This window comes from Netta rufina (assembly GCF_964035555.1).
Source record: "Netta rufina genome assembly, chromosome: 16".
Classification (NCBI taxonomy): Eukaryota; Metazoa; Chordata; class Aves; order Anseriformes; family Anatidae; genus Netta; species Netta rufina.
The window spans coordinates 14,843,178-14,864,238 of record NC_140140.1 but is presented as its reverse complement, the minus strand read 5'-3'; positions in this window follow the sequence as shown (position 1 = coordinate 14,864,238).

The following is a 21,061-nucleotide window of genomic DNA, read 5'->3' as shown; positions in this document are numbered from 1 at the left end:
AGCCAAGACCTTTCTCTCATCTTCTGCTCATCAAGCAAAACACCCCCCCCCCCTCCCCAGTCACACTTCAGCTTCAAATACGTCATTTGCATCTGGCTGACCTTGGCTCTCCCCTACCCAGGGGAAGCTGAAGAGGTGGGAAGCCAGAGGCTGTGGTGGGTGAATCATGAAATAGCAACCAGTGCCTGCTCCTGAGCAGGGTGTGCTGGAGAAACATCGTGTGCTGTGCCACGGGAAGACGAGAGCAAACAGATTAAACTGAAGATAAAAAGATAGGAGGGCACCTAGTCAGCTATTGTTGAAGAAAATGTGGAGAGGGGAGTAAAAAATAGCATTAAAAAGTGCCAGAGATCATTATTAACTGCAGCACAGGTCCATGGCTCTTCTAATAATAGGCTATGTAGTGAATGCTAGAAATAATACAAGAAGGTGTTGAGTGGGGGCTTTTACTGAATGGTTAGGTGAAACAAAGGAATACTCTTATACTCATTCTGGTAGAAGTTTTATTCTTATTTGAGCAAGATGCTTTTTTTTTTTTTTTTTTTGCCTTTTTTTTTTTTCTTTTCCCCCTGAGATAATAGCCGCACTGAATATACTGAAATATCTTCCCTATTAGCTCCTGCAGGATCTGGATAAAGCCCTCATTCAGGTAAACTTGAATCTAATGTGTGTCTGCATAGTAATAAGTTAAATTGGAGCTATCAAAGTGTGGCAGGAGTGCGGATGTGCTGAGGGCTGCTATAACTCGCTCGCCTGCAAGTAGGCAGAGTAAATTAAGAGTGGATGAGCCATGAGTTTGAGCAGAGCAATTATAAATTATGTCAGTTTAAGGGGAACATTTAAGTAAATTAAGCTAAGGGGCTGTCTTTAGTGCAAGCCAAGGTTTAAAACAGGCTTCTGCTGAAGAGGACTTTGTAGACCTGGCTCCGAACAGACCTGCAGATATGAGCATCCAGCATCTCGAGGCAGCTCAGGGCTTGAGCAGCGTTTTATGGCCTTGGCCTTGACTCTTGGGCTATAAAAGCTCCTGTGAAATGAGCACTAAAGTTATAACTCCCCAGAGAGTTCTCAGAGCCCCAGCTGAGAAAGGTCTACCTGGATTTTGGGGACAGGATCTCAGTGCAGAGCACATACACGTGCCATCAAACTGCATCAAAACACCTTTATGGGGGGTTCGTTCCCAACACCGGTCACCTGCCGTGTTCTTTGGGAAGGAACAAACTTTACAAGGCATAGTTAAAAGAATTTCTCTGGCAGGTTCACAGCTGTGAGAACGTTAATAAACCCAACTGGCTATTTACTGTGCAGTAGCCACTAAGCAATTATGTTTTGTCTGTAGGCAGCCTAATGAAACCAGCAGTTAACGACCTAATGAGAAGAATTTAAACCAGCCCACTGTTCCGCAGAGGCATCACTTTGCTCTCCCTGGCTTCCCTGCACTGTGTGTTTTCTGGAGGAGTTTAGAGCTGGTAAAAGAAAAATAAACAGCCTCATTTTGGAGGAGTGGTGATGCATGTTCCTGTAGTGGAGTTTTGCACGTGCGTGCCCAGATGTTACGGCACTGGGGTCACATCACAAAGTCAATGTTTCTGCAGGAGCTGGCAAGCAGGGAGCTGTGTGCTAACACAGCGCGGGAAGAGCAGAGTGATTTTTATTTTATTTTTCGGCAGTTCTCTCTGAGCAAGGCAGAAATCTCCTCCCCTCCCAACACAGCGTGTTGGTGTCACAGCAGGGCAGCAGAGTGCTGAGGGCAGGATGCGTCAGTGAACAGGAGATGGATGGAGAGCCCAAACCATGACTTGCTACTAACCGCAGATGCCCAGCATGCCCTGGCTGTTCCCCAAAGTGATGGTTTTTGGAAAGCATCCACTGTTTTTGTGCTGCTGGAGTGCCCGGAGCCTCTCTTCCTTTGTACGAGGCAGCCTGAAGGGTCACGCTGCTAACGAGCAAACTTGTTCAGTCCTTCTCCGGCTCATCAGCGAGGAGAGGACGAAGTCATTAGCCATCTGTGCTGGGGTAATTACGCAGCACAGCCTGGCAGGCAGCCAGCAGGCAGGCAGGGGCTGCTCTGCCCCTGGGACTGATGCTGATTTTCTCCTCTGGGGCTCAGCGCAGCTCTGGCAAAGGGGGCTCAGGCTGCTTGTCCTCTCGGGTGCCCTCCAAGCCCAGCAGAGGTGGGCAAGGAGACTGCCAGCATGAGCTCTGACTCTCTGCAGTCCCTCTCTTATTTTTGTTTCTGGTTTCTGTAGCCTAAAAAGCAAAAGTTTGCATCCTTTACTGCCCCAGCTCAATGTAGATATTGTGGTATCTGTATGGATAGCTAACCCTTTTTGTGTAAGTTGATAAATCTTTAGATCAAAGATGCTCTGAAAGCTGCTGTGCTGGTTATAATTCCAGGTTGTTTTTGATACAGCTTTCCACTGACAGCAGTGAATTGTTTTCTGGTTTCTTTGAATGGTCTGTCAGTCTTTTGGTACGTAACGAACAGAAGAATCTATTTTACCCTCATTATACAAATTATTATATGATGTCTAGCCTCTTTGTCTTTCTTCTTCAGTCCTAAACAGCATGCTCACTTCTGAGTGTGCTTTTAATTGTTTCCACTGCTTATCAGTAGACTTTTTGGTTCTGCCAGGAATATTTTGAGCCAGGTGTCTGTGACTCACTGCTGCATGCACTAGGCATCAAGTCAGTCTAAAGAGGAACTTCAGGATGTGTTCAGCCCTATTTTCTCTTCCTCCCTGTACACTTACTATAGGTTTGTTATGAACACTCTTGTTTGCCAAGCCCTCGCTCGTGGCTTAATCCCTTTCCTGAATAATCAGTTGTTGGGATTTAATCCCTTCTCATCTGTGAGGTCTGAATTTTGAAGTGCTCTGCACATGCTCTCATACTCATCCTGTGCTGTCCTTGATGGGAATGTTAGGCCTTCATGGATCACTTTTCAAGCATGTCCCGAGAAAGGTTTTTGAGATCTTTGAAGGGTTTTTGGTGTGGGAATTGCATCCCTAGTGTTTGATGGGGGTGGCTGTTGCCCGAGTTGTGAAGCCTGCTGAAAAATGCTGTTTCTTCCCTTCCAGGTGACTGTTTTCTTCAACAGATTACGAGCTTTGGGGATTTCTTTTGAAAGGAAATATCAATGAATCTCTGTTTTGTGCTCCAAATTGGAATGGTCATTTTTTCACCAACACCTGCTTGTTATCCAGTTAGGCTTATTATCCAGTTATTATCCAGCATCTCCTGTTAGAAACTGGGCTTAAACAAACCTTTAAAATCTATAACTGATCTCCTGCTACCTGGCTGGAACTGGAAACAGAGCTCCCAGGCTTTACTCAACTTAGCTGAACGTGCTATTGCACATCTAAAATGAGTGGATAGTTGCCTATACTGGTCCTCTCCACCAGTGTAAGATATGCATTCAATGAACTCAGTGCCCCAGAGGTATTTGGTTATGTGTTTTCCTCACAAATGTATTTAGATGAGGTATGTGGGACTCATTTCTTTGAAAGAAGGCGAGGAGGAACAGCTGAGGCTCCCTCTGTCAGGCCTCGCTACCCAGCAGTCTGGCACAGATGTGCTTCTGAAGAGCTTTGCAACTTGTCCTTATTATGTTCTATGTTTGATTTGATGAAAGAATTTTTAATGAAAGACCTTTTCTGTACTGTAACTGAGCTCCTAATCTTATCTGAAAGCAGAGCACAATCCCTTCAGAAATGGCATTTGAATAACAGCCTATTTGCATTTCCCGCACCGCGGTGTCACTCGCAGGAACAGCTCTTTATTTAGGGGAAGACAATCAGCAGATTTCTCTGAGTTAAAAGTACATCAGTGATGCCATGTGGAGTAGGTATGAGAAACAAACTGTCTCACTTTCCAGCTGAGCAAACAAGACCTTCCTTGGTCCCAAGAAAACGAGAAGTGAGCTTTTCCTTAGAAAGCACCTGAGACTTTGTGTAGGTTTTCCATGACATCCCTGGTAGATCTTTTCATTTACTGTTGGTTGGAAGGAGACCAAGCCCCAGCGTGATGGGTGCCTGTTGACCTGAACTCTGATGGACAGGGCCAAAAACTCAGCGTTGGATTAACCTAAAACCAGCATCCAGAATTTGGATGGGGCTACATGGAGCGCTTAACACTAGAAAACTTGATGGTGATCTGTGGTTCCCACTCCAAAAATGATGGGCAATGCAAAGAGAGAACAGTTTGCTGCCTGTTCTGTGCAGAACTGATGGTGTTGAGCAGCAGAGCCACAGCGTGAGTTGGTTGCTGGTTTGTTGGGGCACACAAAGTCCTACATCTCTGCTTTGGTCCACCAAGCAGAGCACAGTGTTTTACTAGACAACTACCTGCACAGTAGGCAAGATGAAGAGGAAAACCTTTCCCTGCCGATGGTAATGCTCTTCTTGTTGCAAACACGAGTTACATCTTGTAGAAACCTGTGAAGTTCATGCAGTGAAAACTGGGCTGAGCTCAGATCAATTCTGTCCTTCACTAGGCGAGTGAGGACTGGACCCTGCCCCACATTTCCCCAGCTGGAGCTGAGAGGAATGAATTGCATCCATTGACAAGGTGAGAAGTGTGTCATGTTTTTGCTTGCCCTGTGCAAGAAATATCCTAATTTAAACCACCACTGTCTTCTCAGCTTTTGCTCCTTCCTCTGCCTCCTTGCACAGATGTGCATCTCTAGAGAGAAGGCCCTATCCATTTTGGTCCTGTCAGCTCCTCTCTCCCCCTCGTGCTTTGTGCTTGTGTCTCTTTGTACTAATTCACTCTTCCCTGAGAAGACCTCCGTTACCAGAGTAATAGGTACTATTGAATCAGCCTTTGATGTGACGAGCAGTGGATTTTTGCAGTCAACGTGTCAATTTAAGCTGTGGCTGTCATGCTAAAAATAAAAGATCAATTCCCTCTTCCTGGAGAAGAAATTAAGGAAAAAACCTTTTCATGTTTTGAACCGAGTGTGTAAGGCTGAAGAGGGTGAAGATGGAGATGAGGATGTCTCCTGAGAGGAGTAAATTTGTCAGTTTAGCAAATTAGAGAGAGTATGCTTACACCTTTTAAGTAGTCAGGTACCAAAATAATGTCACTGAGTAGGCAGGGCTGGGGTGGGGTTGTTCTCCCTCCTAAGCAGAGCCATGGATTTTGACAGATTATTCACACAAGAGGCCCAGAGAATCATCTGGCCAAGGACGATTTCTCTGTTTGTCTGATTTTACAGTGTGTTGCTGCAAACCTGTTCAGCATTTTCCTTTCCCCTGTGCCCCTGTGTCCGGGGTGCTTGGTGGGACCCCCATGGCCCCTTCGTGGTGGCACCTCTGGGCCCTGTGTGGTGCCAGCTGCGCTGGGCCTGCAAGGCCTCGGTGCTGCTTCACTTGGTGCTGTGACGTGTAGGAGGGGATCTGATGAATTATTCAGCAATATTAAGCACCCTGTGAGGAATGATTAGCAGCTGTGGTTATGTAAGGTGAAAGCAGAGGATTTCACATGTTTTGGTGTTCAGGATGCTGTGCCTGGGGACATTGTGGGTGGTGACATGTCCCCATGGCACCTCAGTGCAGTGCTGCGCCCATGCCCCCTGACGAAAATAACTGCTCTTTTTAGCCCACTTTGTACTTTTTGCCGGAAAGGGGAAGAAATGGGGGAAAACTACCCCAATGGAACAAAGCTGTGGCCAGGAGCTGTCTTCTGTCTGGACCCCATGGAGGGGGCTGGAGGCAGCACCCTGCCCTCCTCCTGGGAGCTCGTGCACCGTGTGCCCCCCAACCAGGCTGTACTTGTGCTATCTCACTGACAAGCTCACAAAAGAAGCCCAAGGAACCAGCCAGCCAAGCAGATAAGGAAACAGATGTTGTAGAGCGCAAAGGTCAAATAAATACAGACAGCTCAGGAAATAGGCATTGCAAAATGATGCAAAGCTGAATAGGTGAAAAGAAAGGCTTCTTTGAATGGAATTACAACGGGGAATCTCTTTTCTGCAGAGGAAAAAAAATATTCCGATGAATTCAAGGCAACAAAGAGAAGAAAGGGCTTTACATTTACCAAACTGCAAGATATTCTGCCAGGCCTGTGGACTGGAAAAAACATTTGACAAACTGCAGTGGGTAGGACTTACGTGTACCAGACTAGGGGACTGCTGACCTGGGACTTGCCTTGCTCCCCATTTCCGAATGATTTAACTTATTTCTAGCCTATTAAGAAAGAGACAAGTCTCTAATTAAAATACATTTAATTCCAGCCTCATTAGCCTGGATCATGTTTCGGTGTTCTCGTACCACCAGCAGAGAGGGGACTTGTACTTATTGTCATTAAAAATGCAGAATGCCACCAGGTGGTCTCTCTCTGGTACAGGCAGTGACTTATGCCACTGCGTTTGTCACACAGATGGCCACAAAATCACATCCCAGATCCATTCTAATGACTTCCGCAGCCCTAACAGCCATCCCAAGTGGGACTGGGGACAAGGGGGATTCGCTAAATGCCTGGGTCCTTCTTGCAGCTCGTGCCCTGGCAATGCTCAGGTCTGGTCCCACCAAACCCCACTGCTTGGTGTTTCCCACATTGTTGCATTGTGGCAATAAGAATCATGAACCATGCAGCTCTTTTCCCTCAGTTATCCATCTATGGCTGTGTCTTGAAATGGTGAAGCGTGCACACTGAACGAAAAGGAACGCTGCAGAGGTAAAACACAAAGGGAGATTAAAGACACCTACATTTGCTATTTAAATCCCATTAAACATCAATTATGATCATCCTGATAAAGACAGGGCAGCATTTGAACAGCTGCTGGTCTTGGTTTTGTAAAATGCTGAACACGGTTCCTTCAGTGCTTCTCTAGACAAGTTTACAAAGACTCTATCACTGTCCCTTAGTCACAGCTGAAACTTAAATCTCGGCACATACAGCTTACAGGGTGGAAACGTGCTGGTGCTGGGGGGGCAGGATGAGATTTGTTTTCAAAGAGCCAGGAAATGCAGAGCTGGAGGTTCCCAAAGCAGCAGCTCTGGTACAGCCCCCAGTCAGAGTCTGGCAATGGATTTCATAGTCAAACACAGCATGGCAAAGCTAATCAGGACTTGCTAATTCCCATGAAGTCATATGCTTCAGATTCACTTCAGACTTGTATTTTCCTGGAATAACTCAACAATAACACTATGTTTACGAATGGAGTCTTGGTTTATCTGCTGAGACCACAGTTTGTCTTCCTCTTGTGGTCACTGCAACCTTTCTTCTCCCACTGCTTGCAGTAGAGCCCCTGCCCACTCCTGCCCCCAGGACTAGTCATCCACTGGGCTTTGCATACTGATGGATTTTCAAAGCAAACCAAACAATATTTGCTTCAGCAAGGCCACTTTGCAAGCAGATTTTATTGGACCACATCCTGCATAAAAACAGAAATCCAATCTCATATCCATTGTCATGTGCCTATTATTTTTCTTCTCATCATTGCTTTTTCAATTCTTCTTCATGTGTAATTCTCCTTCAGCAACATCATTCAAAACGTCATAGAATTCAAATATCGCTGCTTTTACACTTGTATCTGCAGTGATATGTTTCCTTATCTTGGATCTCTATTTAATATCTTGTTTTCCTGGGCTGACAGCTGTATTCTTTGAGCTGTGAATATTGCCATTCAGGGATAAAGACATTTTCTTGCCCTGTGGTTCTGTATGAGGTCCTTTGCTGATATCTCACTGAACATCTGAAGTCTCCACAGCATCCAGAGCTGCTTTTGGCTAAGACAAGACAGACAGCCCTGCTGGATTATTCACTCCTGTGCTGTATTTCCATGTCTTGCAGGGGCTGGAGCAGCTTTTGTGGACTGGGCTGAGGTGGCTCCAGTCCCTGTGCCTTTTCCTGCAGGGATCCAGCTCAGACCATGGCAGGCTGGGTGCCACACAGCAGCTTTTCTTTACTGCGGGCTCTGACAAAGCTGATGCCTTGTATTTTAGCTGGGTTTCTGGGAACTGGCAGCTCAAGGTATTGAAAACCTGTGTCACTAAACCCCTGGCTGAGCTAGTCTGTGGGATTTGGGGTTGCTGTGCTGGCTGTCTCCTGGTTCTTGAGATAACTGATTGTTAATAAGCATCCCAGCAAAGTACCTGGGCTGCCCTGGGGCTCTGCCCTCAGCCCCTAGCAATGTCCTAGGTGCCCACACCAGCCTTGGGACCACCTCAGCAGGGGGATTTTTTTGTGACCCCCCACTGGCTGCAGGCTGTGAACCTGCACGCACCAGTAATAAAAAAAAACACACTGCGGTAGCAAACTCTAGGTGTTGCAGGGGTGGCATTTTGGGGAGAAATTCACAAAGACTGAGCTGTTCCTCTCCAGCTTAATGTTTGTGATGAACCACGGGGGAAAACGGTGCCCCAGAGCTGACTGCCACCAGCGTGCGCTGCGGCAGCCAAGGGGCTGAGCGTGTTTGTGCACACGTGTGGGGACAGATGGGCGAGTGGCAAGGGGAATCCCTCTGCTTCCTCAAGCAGAGATTGCTTGTATTGTCCTTTTCTGTACATAGCAGGTAACAAATGAAGCAGCTGGCGTGCATCTTAACCAGCCAGAGATCCGGAGGCAGGGGGAGAAGGAAAGGCGCAGCCAGTCCAAAAGATGCTTTGAAAGGGAGAAAACCTTGCTGCCAGGCTTCCTTCCAAGAGCAAAATCTCTCTCTCTTTCTCTCCCTTTTGGTGCTGTGTTATTCCTCCGTGGCCAGGAGGCTGCAGGCATTTCAGATCTCTTCTTCAAGCCCATGTTTCAAAAAAAGGGCCTGCAGAATGTTTGCTTCTCAGGCTCAGCAAATGGGAAGTGCACAATGCAGCCGTCTCTAAGCCTCTCTTCTCCTGTCTCGGGGAGAAAGGAATTTGCCAAGCCCTAGAGCCTGACTCACTCGCTGTGTGAGCATGAATTAACCAGGAATGTTCGAGAATTATTCCTGAATAATTCATGAACCTGAATTAATCATGCATTTTCATGAATTATTCATGAATAACTCATGGAAATGCAAGGTTTATTCATGCTCCAAAAAATCCAAGGCTTTTTCTCTTCTCTTCTGCTTTCTCTCCCTGTAAGAAACAGACCTGAAACAAGCTAAGGAAAAAAATATATATGTATACGGAAAAATAACAGGAAAAATAATGCTGAAACAAAACAATCAAGAAAAAAAGAAAGCAAAGGGGCTTTTTTTTTTCTCCTTTTTTTTTTTTTTTTTTTTCCTTCTTTTTGTAATGCAGTGGGGACAGCAGGTGGGAGCTTTCTAAGCCAGACAAAGGAGACCTGAGAAGGAACTGTGGTGAAGGGACAAGCCCAAGGCAAAGGACTGTCCGGCCACCTCCTCTCCTGGAGCAGGCAGCTGAGATCTGCATAGCCAGGAGACATTTTGCAAGACTCAACACCTGGAGCAGTGCTAACCAGGCAAGGACGAGCTCTGTTGCTATCAGGATTTTGATCTCTCTCTCTCTCTTTCTCTCTTTCTCTGTTTGTGCATTTGTGTAGTTTTGTTGTGTTCGGTAAGGGAAATGAGCACCTGGTAAGTGGGGCAGGAAGGAGCAGCAGCAGCAAAGATCAGTGCTTTTTGCTTTAAATGTTACAGAAAGGAAAACACCTGTAGGGAGATTTGGGGGGTTGGGGTTGTTTGCTGTTTAGAATACAGGAGCTCTTGAAAACAGCTGTGTTTTGGGGAGGGAGAAGTCTCAGCTTTCAGTATATCCCACTCTGCTTGGTCTCTGTCCCCATCCTGGGGTTACGCAGAGGGCTGGGTGCAGCCGCCTGCTGCAGAGCATCCAACCTCCGTGGCTGGCAGGGGGATGTGGGGAGCAAGCCGTCAGCGCATGGCGAGCTGCTGTATGGTGCTGCCTTATAAAAATAAATGGCACGGCGTGTCTCGGTCAGGGGAAAACGATTGGAGCGAGCCAGATGTGAGTCTGTGCCAGCAGGGCAGGCTGACGGGTTCAGGGAGGGTTACAGCTCCTGCAAGCAGCTTTGCTGCAGCTGCTGGATGGTGGAAGGGGGAAGGAGAAGGAGAAAGTTGTGCAGGGTGAACCGAACCTCCCAGGTGAGGGGAGTCATGGCCAGGCTCAACTTTAATGGGGATATGGATGCAAAATGAGAGATGGCAATAAATTGGGGCATAGCTGCCTGTCTGGCCAGTTTGTCCCTGCTCCACCACTCCTCTCCTTGCCCCAGCTCCCTGCCATCGGCTTCGGGCACTGAAGCCATCCTCTGTGCACTGCCTGGCACAAGGGCTCAGCCCCAGTCCCCAGAACCCTTCTGCCAAACGCTGCCACAAAGCGGAGCAGGATGGGCTAAGGGATGCTCTGCCAGAGCCCTTAGGAGCTTGGGCAGCTGGTCCCTGCCTGGTTTTGTGCTCATCTGTGATGTGTGGGATGAAACCTGGAAAGAAATCCTCACTGAGCCTGGTCCTCAGCTGCCCCTGTGGCTCGGGAGAGTTTGAAAGCTATTTGGCTGTCTTTGATGTCTCCTTTGCTGCTCCGTGCCTCAGTTTCCTTTTGTGTGAAATGGAGGTAAACTGATGCCCTCGTTATCAAAGCAGTTTGACATTTCTGAAAAGAAATAGCTATACAGGCAAAGGAAAGAGCATTTTCTGGAACACACCTGGGTCTTTTTGAGTCTTTTCTCTGTCCTGCCCTGATACTGCACAGATCTGGTCCCGCTCTGCAGCAAATTGCTGTAGCCCCATTGATGTCGATTGAGCTGTGCTGGTTCATGCTGGCAGAGGAACCAGCCTGTGCCTGTTCGGTGGCTTGTCCAGGGTCTGCCCAACACATCCCAAGTTTGAGCAGCCCCTGCCTGACCCCAGGTGACACCACGAGTAGCTGGAGTCCTTCAAATTAAACTGAGGGACAGTAAAATCTTGTGGGGCTATGCCCCAGTCAGGACAACCCCACAGGGGAAGGATTTAGGACAAGACAAGCACAGCAGGAGAGGGATGGGGAAAGAGAAACAACAGGTAGAAAAGATGCAGGGGGAAATATTTTGTACCTATGGGGCTCGCAGCCTCAGGCAGAGTCCCCTTTATGAATTTCTCCCGAGCACGAAGCCGTGCTGCGATGCTCTCCTCCTGCTCTCCTGCTCCAGGTGGGCAGCCCCGATGTCGGCCAAGCTCTACGTCCTCATCAGCTGGCCCGACGGCAGCCGTGTCATCAACATCGAGAACATCAAGGAGCCCCGCAAGCCCTTCCACCTCTACACGGTGGGCGAGCAGGTGCTGGCCCGCTGCCCTGGCTTCAGCGGGCTCTACTGGGGCATGGTGGAGGGCATCAGCGGTGAGTGAGGGCCCCGTCCTCGGAGGCTGAGACTTGGGGCTGCTCAGGAGGGAGCAAGGTCGGTGCTGAAAAGTCCTCTCCTCTCTTCCTGCAGAGCACAAAGATGTCCTGGAGAAGAAGCTGCAGGAAGACAGACAGCTCCTGGGGATGTTAAGTGAGTAGTGTCCCGGCTTTTGGAGCTTTTAGTACAGCGGGATGATGGGTTTGGGGTGAAAGGAGTTGAAGATGGCACCTTTCTACCTTCCCTGGGGCTTTTTGGGTGGGGAGCTGCTCTGTGTGGTGCTGTCCCATCACAAACTTCCCAGCCCTACCATCAGGGTGGGCAGCGGCGAGCGGGAGGTGGGGGATGCCCAGCACCAACCCCAAATTGCACGTCTTGAGTGTCCACTTTGCTTTCAGAAGACGAACCAGCCAACCACAGCATGATGTCACCCCAGGCAAAAAAATCCAGGAAAACCTTCCCGAAATGGACCCCGGGGAATGCCTCCAGGAAATATGGGGACCGGAGTTACCCCAGCAAGCCGCTGCTGCGGGCAGCCGAGGCCAGCCTGCCCGGTGATGTTGGCAGCTCCTCCATCATCAAGGAGAGACGTGCCCTGGGGCCACCCCACCCAGCCAGTGCCTTCACCCCCCCGGCCCCTTTTGTCACCCTGGCCGTGCCGGGGACGTCCCAGGGTGAAGAGGACAGGGCTGGCACCGCTACCAGAGGTAAATGGGGCTGTAAATCAGGACCTTGACCCTTGCCATCTCCTGCTGTTGGGCTGGGAACCTGTGTGGCTGCCAGGACACCTCCACTTTGCTCCAGGTCTACAAGGGTCAGAGATGAAATTTTCTGGTCCTTTTCACCCGTGAGATCTTCAGGAGGGTTGTCTACAGGGAGATGCATGTGCAACAGCATATGGGATCTGCTGAGCCAGGCTCCAACTCTTTCTCCTGGGCTAGCAGCTCTTTCCCTCTCAGCCAAGAAAACAATCCAGCCTGCCTGAATAACTGTGACATCCAAAAGTCCTGTCCCTTGATTAGCCAAGTCTTCTAACGTTTGCCTCTTTGTTTGCCTGCTTTTCCATCCACCAGTGCATGTGCTAAGCAGTTCTAGAAATGCATGGGTGCATTCTCTACGTGCTGACTAACAGCAGGGTCCAGAGACACACTGGTTCCTCCTGCCTTGCCCACTGTTGTTTTTGTTTTTTTTTTTTTGGTTGAAAGCACAAGCAGCCCTCGAGACACCACCTTTTCTAAAAACAAAATCTCAATTGTTCAGTCCTGGAAAGCAGGTTTGGGTCATTCTGGTTATGCAAAGAGAACCATGTGTTGCCGTGCAATTCGGCACGAATGTTAAGATAATTTGTCCTGGAGACAAAGGGATTCAGGTGCTGGCCTAGTCAACAGCAGGCTTGTTCATTTTGTCCCCCATTCCTGCCTCTAGATTATGTTGCCCTGGCAATGAAGAGGAAGTCAGATGGCATCTTGTCCCAGTGCCAGCAACACGTCTGTCTGAACAGGTAACACCTGGCGGCACGGTGAGGACCCCGACTGTCTCATGCCATATAAAATCATTTCATGCGATGTTTTGGGTTTGCTGTAAGTGAAACCAGAGTTGACTTTGCTGCCAGCCCTTAAATTCCAGATAATTCTCAGCAGGAATGAATGCAACAGGAACGTGGAGCTGGTGGCAGTGCTTCTTAGCTTGCTTGTTTCTTCCAGCTGTGAAGAACGAAAGCTGGATGCTTTGCAAGAGACGGATGCCTTTGAGAGAGTTCAGAAAAAAATCGGTCCTGGTGAAATGGAAAGGTAATTAGCAAAAGGAGGCACTTGTTCTTAACTGTATTTCCCTCACTACAGAAATGAACACTGAGACCACAGCTGGGTGACAAAACGGTGCAATTTTAGAGCCAAGAGATGCTGAATCTCAATGTAATCAGAGCCAGGTGTTTCTGATTGTAGGGCTCAGCGCTAGAGATGCAGGAAGGCTCTAAAACAGTGCAGAAACCACAAAGCTCTTGCCTATAACCATCAAAATGCCACCTATCGTGTTTGAACATGGTTGCGTGTTGCTTGCTTTATTGTCCATTACTTTAACGACAAGTACCCAGTGATGAAGTAGCTACAAGGGACAGTTTTACTGCAAAGAAACATGTGCCAAAAATCATGTTATGGCACTGGTATTGTCATTTCTTGTGTTACCATTGTTTCGTACCATGGATAAGTGCCTCCTGGGACTTACTGGCCTTGTATCTTCCTTAAAACTGAAAAGAAAATTGGCCATCAAAGTCACCAGGCATGCATGATGAGGTGGGGTTGAGAGTTGAATGTTTATGAGCTTCTGGAAAGCCTTGACCATGTCATTTTTTGCTCCTCACCCAGGCATTCTGGCAGAGACCTTGTCCTGGGCCCACTTGCAGGACGCACGTCAGTGCTGCTTGGGTTTAGCAAGAGCCATGGGGCTGTCTTCCCTCTGCCCATCTTATCCTCTGGCTTTAATTTTTCAGGGAGAAGGTAGAGCAGCTGGAGAGGATGGTCTTGGACCTGCAGCAGGACGTCCTCTCTCTGAAGAAGAAGGTGCAGCGGCTGGAATCCCTCTCCTTCCAGGAGGAGCCCCATCGGCCGCCCTGCGAGGTGGTGGAGCTCTTCAACGGCTACACCAAGGAACAGCTCAAAGAGGCCATCCGTTTCGACCAGAAAATCAGCACGGCCTGCAAGACTCTGCTCTACAAGCTCTTCACCTCCGACTACATCCAGAGCCACTCCATCACGGGGCGGAGGGGCAACACGTTCCGGGAGGCGAAGCCCATGATGGACGAACGCTGCATCAAAATCATCCGGGTGCTGTTGAAACAGAAGTTTGGCGATCACCTCAGCGACACGGTGATCACGGAGAAGATACAGAACGTGCAGAAAGCCCTGAGGCAGAAGTTTAAGACAGAATGTCTCTGACAGATGGGGGATTGGTGTCTCTGGTCATGGTGCACCTGAGGAGCCCTTCCAGGGAAGATGCGGCTGCAAGGCTCCCCTGATTCCCCTGGAGGAACTCACCCAGCAGATCTGGGTGCTCAGCACAGCACAGACCTTTCTTAAATGTCTGTCTGCTTTAATCCGGGGGGAATTTTGCCCAGCTTGGCTAGAGTTCTGCACAGCTGCTAGCACTTTACAAGCCCCTTCCTCTGTGGTCTGTGTGCAAGCCTCAGGGTGCTGTCTGCGTGATGGGCTCCGGAACTTTTGGGTGGACAAACTCAAAAGCTTGAGGGTAACAGAAGGGCAGACTCATTAAAGTAATGCCATAAAACCTCCAGAGAAGGATTATTTCCTTCCCCCCCGCCTCGCCCCTTGTTTTAATGTGGTTGTATGGAAGAAGTGTTGAAACTTTTGCAGTAATGAAATCTGCTGAACAAGAGAAGTCTCCCGTGGAAATTACATGACATGAATTTTCCTTTCAACACTCGATTATCTCCATGGAGAAATCCTGCACATTTTCAGGTGGGGAGGAGGGGGAGAACAAAATTTGTCCCAGTGCAGCTACACCTTTCCACCTTTCCTTCAAAGAGCAGACATGTTATGAATGCAATCATTATAATTTAAATACAGTATTTATATCTTAGCTAAGAAATTCCAGGTACAATCAGGGTGTTTTTTTTTTTTTTTCTGTATGAGAGGCTAAGGAGAAGGACTAGAAAAACATGTTTGTTTGTCTTTTTTTTTTTTTTTTTTTTTTTTTCCTTTCTAAATAGCTTAGAGCTGGAGTTTGGGTCCATTAAAAGTATTTTTAACACTGAAAGAGTAACATGCTGGCAGCTGTCCACCTAACAGAAGGGCCACAAAATACCAAACATTCCCTTTTAAACAGGCTTCTCAGATAAGATTTTTTTAAGTTTAATTTTGAAATTATTGAGGAAAGGAAACATCACTGGCTTTGAGTTAATCAAAACATTTGGTTTAATTCATATGTTTTGCAATGTTTTCAAGTAATTACTTTCTTTAAAATTACAGGAGAAATAATAGTGAAAAATGGATGTACTGAAAAACACAGAGCTACTTTGGAAAAGGAAAAAGAAGTGTGTGATTTTCAGAGCTTTCCTCCCTGCCCCCTTATTTCTAATTGAAAAACAAAACCATTAAGTAGGGTTAGCACCGTGCAGCATGTTGATTTTGGTGGCAGATATGCCTGCCAATGTTTTTGGCGCTGTTTCTATCAGATGTGTTCAACACTCATGCCAGACTGCTGTAGCCAGGAACTGAAGATATTCCTTCTGTTTTCCCAGTGCAAATGCCCCTCCAAACTCTCTACCATGCAGAAGTGTTTTATTTATTTATTTATTTATTTTGTGCTTAGAGAAGAACCCTTGGGATGCTTTGGGTGGGAAAGCTGGAGGGAAGGCTACAAAGGCACAGTTGGCTCAATTCTGTTGTGCTGGCTTTGGCTGCATCCCCTGGGGCTTTGCAGACCTTCCCTGCAGGGTCGCTTTCCAGTTTCCCCAGCTGCACCCTGGCCGCTGGGCATGATGGTGGGGATGCTGCCTCGGACCACCTCTTCCTCCTCCAAGCCACTTCCCTGTGCACTTGTTTCACCTTCATCCAGCCTCCTGGCTCTTCATCATATCCACCTCAAAGCTGCAGCCTCACAAATATCATTTTTTGAAACATGCTGCTGCCTTCCTCCCCCAGCGAGCCCCCTCCGACGAGCTGCAGATCATTACTGCACGAGGAGAGAGAATCAGACTGCAGGGATGGGCTTGCTGCGGGTACCGACGGCTCCTGAAACAAGTCTTTAATCAGCTCCTCTGGAAGCAGCCGAGCCAGGTGACCTTTCTGCTTGCAAGGCCCTTTGGTGGCTCCCTGGGAGGTGAACTTCACAGCCTGATGCCCTCGCTGATGCTCAGCCAAAGCTCCCCAAAAGCATGGCTGGTGGCACGGGCTGGTGGCTGCTCCCTGACTCCGTGCAGCAGCCTCAGCACAAAGGAGTTGATGCTCAAATGGACCCTTCCAGGCAATAAACCTTGTCCTTAGCTGCTTTCAAAGGCTTTGATATGGCAGAGAGCGCTGAAGAAAGGCTACACAGGTGGCTTTTCGTTAAACTTCAATTTTAAGGTATTTGTGAAGTGGAGGCAGCATTTGCAGGCTAATTGGGAGCACTCGCAGACACCGATGATCAAGCAGCACCACGAGGAAGCTGGTGCTCACAACTCCCTGAACTCCAGCTCCGGCTAATCGGCCTCGAGAGAGAAGATCAGAGCACAGGGATGTGACATCCCTTCAGGGATGAAGGGGTCAGGGAAGATGGAAGAGGAGGAGGAGGGTTTATGCCAGAGCCACTTCACCTGGGGATGTTCAAAGCCTGTCTCTCTGAATGACGAAGGGCAGCCTGACTGAATTGTGTTAACCTCTCACTTCTAAAAGAATCGCTGGCAGAAGCTGGACAGGTCTTTCTGCTGAGATGAATTGTGTGGGTGGAACCGTAGCATCCCATTAAAATCAGCGCTCCCCTCCTGTTCTGGGCACTCCAGGGGCAGCAAGGCATGGGCAGGGAAAGCTGGGCTCAAAACGCGGGCTGGGCTTCAAGGGAATTTTGTAGTTGGTACAGAAACAAAAAGGAATGGGATTTGTCCACCTCTGCAACGTACACGGCAGGTCTGAACTGTCCAGTTCTCTTTCCCTTCAGCAGGACACAGAGGTCCTGCTCCTCCGCTGCTTGCTCTCAGAGCAAACCCAGGTGGGCATCAGCAAGGCAAAGAGCAACCAGGAGAGATGCTGCTGATGAGAGCTCACAAGGAAAAATAAAAAGACAAACAACCAAAACAAGAGGGAAATTCTCCGGTGCTCAATCCCGTTTATTTCAATTTCATCTCCTTGACTCTGCCCGGGGGATTCCAGTGTCCAGCACAGGCAGATTTTAATTTGCCCATTTCTGGGCTCATAAGAAACACACACTGCTAAATCTCTCAATATCTGCACTGTGTGAATCCCCTGGAAAATGTAACACAGTTTATTGAAATCATGCAAACTGCGAGTATCGGTTAAAGGAATAATGTTTAAACATAACTAAATCCTTTCTTGGTTTTCAATCAAGTGTTACAGAAGCTGGCTGCAGTTCCAGGAGGCCCAGGCAGCTTGCTCGATGCACTTGGAAAAATCTTCTGTTGCAGAATTGGAGGTGGAAGTGTTTTGTGTTTGTGGCTTCATCTGGTTTGAGATGCTCCATCACCCAGCCCAAGGAACTGGGACGTGTCCTGGGGATACCTCAGCTGCAGGGCCAGTGGGATACAAAATGCCAGAACTTGGTCTTGAAACTGTCACATCCTAGTGGCATTCAGCACACAAATAGTGTCACAGGATTTTATCTATCTATCTATCTATCTATCTATCTATCTATCTACTTATTTATTTATTCTTTCTCTTTATCTTATATGGCTTTTAAAAGAAGTGAAAGACAGAAAATACACATAGAGCTGTGCTATACGTGTATATGACATTAGCACTTTTGAAATATTTTTCAAATCTGCAAGTCACTTTTCATCGTTTTGAATTTTTCTTGAAAGCCTGACTGCATATTTTGGAGAGTGTAGCCACAAACCTGGTAGGTGTGCAACTACATCAGATTTTATAACTTTCATCTCTCTGCTTCAGTCATATACTCATTACACATGATTTTTACCAGTATTTCTCTGTCTGCAGTACATGATTACATTATTCAGCCTCATCTCTCTCTATCTCCTCCATCTATTCAGAGTCAAATGGAGCTGGGGAGATCATTATTAAAACACAGAAAGCACAGAAATAAAATTAACCATAGCACCAGTTCTCTGTGTGCTGAATACACTGAGGAAATAAAAAGGTCTTCCACGTCTAATAAAATCTGGATATGAATTACTTCATAAGAGCTTAAATGAATTATATTCAGAGGCCAAAAAGAGCTCAGTGCCCTCCGACTGATGACAGCTCTCGTTGCCTTGGCGTGCAGCGCATGGAAAGATGCCATAAAATCTTCAGAGTCAGGTACTGTCTTCTGCTCAGATGCTTCAGGAGTGCAGACATCACTTCGGTCCTTGCCCAAGTGCCTGGATGGAGGAGGAAGGACCCTGCAGAGGAGCGGTGGCATCTCAACCCTGTGCTTACCCCAATCCTGTCCTCCCAGGAAGGATTTGAGGCATGGAAGTGGCTTCTCAGCTTCTTCTCCTTAGTGCAGGAAGAGGGCTGGTGTCATCCTCCTGTTATCTTCTTTATAAGGCCCCAGCATCCCCTTGTCAGTGTCTTGCACCTCCCATCCCAGCACATCCCACTCCTCCAGCACCCTCTCTCCGCATCACGCAGCTTGGAGGCACGCTCTCCTTTAATCATTTGTTGTATTGGGTGTTGTTTTTTTTTTTGTTGTTTGTTTGGCAAAAGGACTTAGCTGGAGCCACGGGGACTGTGTGCCTAGCTCAGAAAGGGAGAAATTAGCACCCCACAAAGCCTACAACCGCATGGGGTTTATTGACTGCTCCTCGTAAATACAAGCGGCGTAGCCCAGAGAGTCGGGTGAGCGAGGGAAGAGGAGGCTGCAGAAGCAACGCACTCTTGCTAGTGAATAATCGTTAAACTCTTATGATCCGAAGGAGATAGGAGTTTATTATTATTACCATTAATTCTAGGAGTACCATGCCCAGAGATTCAGAAGGTGGAGATGGATGAGTTCATGACCTACATATTACAGGCCAGAATTTATCCCGGTAATATGAGAAAATCAATCATTTCTTAAGTGAGAGAACTGATAAAATCACTGACTTCAGTGGAGCAACATCATCGCTATTATATTTTCAATACGTTCACTGGAAAGGTGCTGGGGAAGGGTCAAGCCCCTCTTCTGTATGTCTTAAGTGTACGAGTTTGTCCTGTTTCTAGGAGACAGGAGTGATGTTTTCATCACTCCTGCATCCTTGCCTTCGTTTGCAGGCAGGATTTCCCAGCAAAACCAGCTGCAAAAGGTCTTTGCACAGCATGTTTCCTAATTCTCGAGCCAAACCAAGAAGTCGTTGGGTTTGCATTTTCTGGAAGCCCTGCCTCTCTGTTCAGCATGTCCCTGCGTTTCTTGCCTCAGACTGGCATCGCTGTATTCATGACACTTCCAATGAGACCATCAGGGTGAAAAATGAAATCAGCCAGTTTAATGAGTTGTTTTGGTAGAGGAATTTTACAGCTTGTTGTAATCTTGCCATTAATTTGAGTAATTCCTATTTGTATAATATACACCGCTGGTTTCGTTTATACTCCAAGGAGTGCACAAGGAGCTTGTGTTTTCAGGAGGGAAAACCATCCCCGTGAGACCCCACAGCACCAGGGACAGACCTGCTTTCTGGTGCATGATTTGAAAGCTGAGAATGTCTGTCCTGTGCTTTTTCCCCCTCCTGTGTTGTGTACAGGCCATAACTCACCCTTCTGTGCTTGCTGGATTCAGAGGGCTGCATTTACAAGGTCACTCAGGAGCCAGAAATACAGACCTGAGCAAGGGGAGAAATGCCAAAGCACAGATCCACGGCAGGTGCCTAGCAGCACCTGCAAAGCTCGCTCAGCATCTGGCTTTACTGTTTTGCTCCCAAATGCTCTTGAACACCCCTTGGATTTGGCAAAGTTCATATTGCTAATAGAAGAAAATGATAATTTGCAGACTCTGATGGTTTGCCCATTTTTATCCGGAATCTGCAGCGGGTTGAGATCTGGTCCCATGCTCATTAAGCGAGCACAGAGGGTAAGGAGTGGAGAAGAAACAATCAATAGGGAGCAGCCTTGTTTGCAGACAGTGCCGGGGCGAAGGTTTATTTCTGCCTCTGCAGAAGGAGGCTGGTGCTCCGAAGGGCTCAGGAGTAACATGAAATAGGTGCTGAGCTCAGCAGCTACCTGTGAATTTTGGCTGTGGCTCCTGAAGTGTGCTTACAGGGCTCGTGCAAAGGCAGGTGATGCCAATGTTAGCAGCGTTAAACATCTTCACTTTAACTGAATTTGATGCCTGGGCCAAGGGAGCAATTCCAGGGCGTATCTACCCGCTGTTCTCTTTAGAAATAGCCCACTAACCCTGCCTGCCCTTGCGAGACTGTACTGTAAATCTGCAGTTATCTGTGGTGACAAATGGCCTGAAAAGTGGGGAAGAGGGGAACCCATGCTCTTCTGTGAGAAGAGAGATAAGTTAATTTTTTATTAGGGAAGACAGCAAATGGAGGCATTTCCAGTTGCACGGACATTATCCTGCCATTTCTTGTTAAAATTAAATGCCTAACAGTTCCAGTTACCATAAATTAGCTGCAGAATATGTTTTATTGTGTTTTGTGGTCTCTGGGGCTTACATGCCAGAAACTTGTAAAGAGAATAAATACGTAGAAGGGAAGCCTCCATTTAGGCTCATTTTGAATTTGTAATGCCTGGTTATTAAGAGTATCACATAGCAAAATGTCACACGTGATACCCATATGGTGCAGCTCCAGCTTCGGAGAGCTCCGTCTTTATGAGTAACAACATGGACAAGTGAACGAGTCCCCAGATGACAAACTGAGACACAACTGAGCACAGAAATTGTTTTTTTTCCTTTCTGGGGCTGAAAACAGGGGTGATGTTTTTGGGGAGCCACTGAACTGCTATCTCTTCCCATCTCCTTCACAGAATGCCAGTGCAAGGTCTGATTTTCATTGCTGAAGTCAGGGTGAGTTTTATTCAATATCTTCAACCTGCAGGAGTTCATCTTCAAATAAAAGAAAATAAAATTATGAGAACTCAATTGGATTCAGTTTATAGTCCCTGAATTTCAAACTGAAAATAACGATCCA